The sequence below is a fragment of the Amblyomma mixtum genome, chromosome 9 (genome assembly GCF_055824585.1).
Source record: "Amblyomma mixtum isolate Tamu chromosome 9, ASM5582458v1, whole genome shotgun sequence".
Taxonomy (NCBI): domain Eukaryota; kingdom Metazoa; phylum Arthropoda; class Arachnida; order Ixodida; family Ixodidae; genus Amblyomma; species Amblyomma mixtum.
Genome location: NC_143020.1, coordinates 11,226,932 through 11,231,017, shown reverse-complemented (window position 1 = coordinate 11,231,017; position 4,086 = coordinate 11,226,932). Strand labels below are relative to the sequence as shown.

Here is a 4,086-nt window from a genome sequence, read left to right as displayed (position 1 = left end):
ACTGGGAATCACTAAACGTATTATATTTTATGCCTGTTCTTTCATGCCCGTTCCCAAAAACGTAAAGAAATCGGCAAGAGTGCATCAAGTCAAGACTCAAGCTATAATTTTTAGCCGATTTAGACGCGCTGTGCTTTTGCCGGTGTACAACTTCAGCAACATTTACTTTCTGGGCTCCAAACTAAACTCCTCTTCACACGACATTTTCTCAATCCGTACTTTCGAGCGCCTAAAAATGGAGGATGAAGCATTGAAGCCCGAAGATTATATTCCATCCAGCCCTTTTTTCATCGGTAAACCTTCTCTTAAATCGCTGACATGGGACGGAAGGACCCTGTATTGTCTTCTGGATCACGAATTGGGCACTCTACCGGCACTCGAAGACCTCAGTTTGGAAATGTGTTCTCTCAGGGCTATGTACGGCTCACCATTTTTCTGCCTCAGCCAGCTCAAGACCCTCGAACTGTACAACAACCAATTGACCACCCTGTCCGCTGAAAATTTTGAGGGACTGAGCAGTCTGAAGAAACTCGCTTTAACAAAAAACATAATCGTCATTAGCAGTCCTGCTCCTGTATTTTCCCCGTTGCTCAGCCTAGACATCCTGCATTTGGGAGAGAACAAAGTTGAAATCCTATTTCCGGAAATTTTCATTAGTCTGAACGTGAGCACCTTGTCGCTGTCATCAAACCTGATTTCAAACTGGTCGCAGCCAATCTTCTCCCGTATGGCAAAGGCTGGAAGACCTGCAGCTGGACAGCAACAAGATTAGAGTTTTGGACGACACTATGTACAAGGACGTTGCCGATCTCCCTTCAATAAACATTTGCAATAACCCTTGGGACTGCACAAACTGCAGCGTTAGAAATGTGGAACGTCTTTTGTCCCGACCGCATAAACAGGTCTGCTGTGAAAATTGTGTCGCTTGCAGGGGTGATAAAGCGCCTGTGGCAAATACCCCGGTAATAAGTGCACTTCCAAGCAGAGAAGCATGCCGTCTCCCCGACTAATACGTCATCATCGGGGTGCCTGTCATTCTGGTGGTCCTTGTGGGCTCGGTGACCGGGTACGCCATGTACGTCAACAGATGGTACATCCGTTATTTTGCCCTATTACTTCGTGTCAAGGTCCAAGGATATCGACGACTGAAATCCGGGGAACGGTTCCTCTGGGACGCCTTCATTTCGTACCATAACTCGGACGCGGAATGGGTGCTTGAGAACGTGGTACCGACGCTGGAGTCCTCCGCCCTTCGATTCCGCGTGTGCATCGGTGAGCGCGACTTCATTCCCGGCATCCCCATTGTAGAGAATGTGTATCGTGCCATAGCACACAGTCGAAAATCGCTGTTTGTGCTCAGTCGGGAATTCTGCGCCAGCCGCTGGTGCACTTTCGAACTAACCCTGGCGCAGCACCGGCTTTTCGAGTCAGGCCGCGAGAATCAGATGGTGTTTATCCTGCGAGAGGAAATCGCAGACTCTGAAATGTGTTCTCTACTGAAGTATTTGACCAAAACGAGGACTTATATTCAAGTCCCCGCCGTGGAGTCCGACGTCGGTGTGAAAGAATTCTTCTGGTTACAATTGCGAGCTGCCTTGGAATTCTGACTCTACGGTTCGGCTGCAGTGTTCTGAAGCCGATGTGTGTGAACTTTTCTTAAACCTACAATTTGTCTTTTTCTCCTGCATTAAACTATTTTACTGCTGCTATGCATTACATTTCACTGAATGGACTGCATCACCGCTAGTGCCTCCTTTCCTTGAGTTATGTTTCGACGCCCGTAATCTCCATTAGGGGGAAGAATAGCTACGGAGCAAATATCGTTCATAAGATAAGTTCGACTCAGGATCACCGCCTGTCGCTCTGTCCATCCCAGAGCTTCTTTTGAAGCAGAAGTTCACACGAACATCCAGCTTTCTTTTCTAATCCTTCTGATATTGTTGCACCGGGCCGCTTTACGAGGTATTCGGGGCAGCACCCCGCTTGTACAGCTGAACCTAACGATTGGTAGCGCTTCACAGCCAGCTCAGTAAATCATTCCCCTTCTTTTTAAGAAACGTATGATGGCGAGGCTCTACTCTGGATGTTCAAAGCCATGCGCCACGTGGTGGTACCCAAGGGAACTTGAAGCGCTTGTTCAGAAATAATCGCAATGAGTGTCAGTGCAACCTGCAGACTACTCCACAGCAGGTGTTGGTTAAGAGTCTCATTAGGCATTTATTCCTTGCTAAACTACGTTCCCGCCAGCTCAAATTGGTACTTTGCACCACATACAGTGAACGCTCCGCCATTTGCCGGTACATTTCCTGGGGAGCTTTACATAAAAGTAAGACATCAAAGCCTGCTGCATGAGAAAGTTTCAGTAGAGACAAAATAATTTCGAGTTTTGGAATAATAACGGAACCACCTTAGATCTCATAGTTGTTGTTAAGTTACGGGTAAAAGTCACGAAGTGAAAAATACAAGTTTTCTTTTTTCAATTCGCACCGCGGGTATTGTGGACCTTCTGCAAGTTAGTGTACAATTTTTTTTAATGATGCGCTCTCGTTTCGCTCGAAGACAACAAATCATCGTCTTTGTTGCTCATCGGCGAGGTCGGAAACAAAATGCCTCCTACTGCACCCAACTCAACAGTTATACGAAAAACTTAACTTCTACGCGTCAGTGTTTTTTTTTTGTTTGTTTATCTGAAAAAAACCTGCAGAAGGAACAAAAAGAATAAATGACGCAGCCTGTGCTCTTTTGCAGCGATGTCTTCTCAAGGGCCTAAGGTTGACACAAAAGGCGCTTATCACCTGGACCCATTTGCAGCACTTAGTTGATAACGCGTGGAGATTTGCCCCGAACACATCCGAAAAGCTGGCATGTGGATATTTTCGCGAATGCACGGCTCGATCAAGCACAGATTTTGCGACAAAGCCTGACCTTTCTACGCTCATTCGGTTCACAGGTATGTCAAATCCTAATTCTTTGTTGTGTAAAAATTCTAGAACGTACTACATGGCCGGCCGCTTAACATTTATTCGATCATAAACCTTCTTTCTTTCCACAAGCTTGTCCAAGTTAGAACAATTTCGAAGGAAGATGTGTGTCCCGTTCTTTTTCCTACTTGCGTAACTTAACAAACATATATGCTTGAAAGTGACATCCTTCATTTGGGTTGTAAACGTACGATATTTACAGTCCTCTTAATTCATAGCGGTGATGTTATTTGAGCGCAACATTTTCTAAGCTTTTACTGTATTACGATACTACTATGTCAACGAGCATTCTCGCAATGAAGAGTCGAGAATTCGATTATTTAGCACGTAGCTGTGGCGAAATCAGTGGTGCCATAGGAGCGAAACACGGAAGAGCTAAGTTGTCCTTTCTACTTGAGATTGGCAACTTAATAACACGTGAGGGCAATCACCGCGGCCAACAAATAATTCTAGTTGACTTAAGTAGTCGCGAGCTTTCGTTACATAAATAGCTTTTCTGATGAAGTCAAAAAAAGGCCGGGAAGCTGCCATTTCTGTTCATTTCTGTCTGGCATGCATTTCTGCTAGCATATGAGGCTGGTTCGGAAAGAAGGACTGTGCAGGATATTTCATACGAAGTTTCAAAAGGCTTTTTACAGATTCATTAAGGCCACCCTCTACCGCTTTTTTCGCCACAAGCTCCTGCATCCGCGCTGCATCCCTGCACTGTTAACAGAGCTTTGGCTGAGTGGGCCAGTGAGAATGGAATTCTGGCTTGTTTTCCACTGGCAGTCTGCTGCATGTTGGAGAGGGTGAAGTAAAACGCAACAGTGGCAGAACATTTTGGTATTTGTAACTACTAACTTTTGAATGTCCCTTCAGATTAGCCACAATTTCAGCGGACATTATCTGCCGCATGTGCTCTACAGCTCTGTGAAGATTGCTCTTCTCGAAGCAAAGAAAAAAGAAATTGGGGACTTGTAGCTTTTTGAAAGGAACGTTAGTCAAAAAACCGTTAACTTCCGCTCGGTATAATTTTCGACAAGTGTTAATTGATTATTACTAGTTATTTGACTAATTTTATCAACGGTTGCAGATGGCTTCAGAATTCTTAGCACAAATTTAT

At 45.0% G+C, this 4,086-nt stretch overlaps 1 pseudogene; it reads left to right on the top strand.

Moving 5' to 3' along the window:
* The first annotated feature begins 235 nt into the window (after positions 1-235).
* LOC149328305 (toll-like receptor 4) lies at positions 236-1,607 on the top strand (annotated as a pseudogene).
* Positions 1,608-4,086: the final 2,479 nt, after the last annotated feature.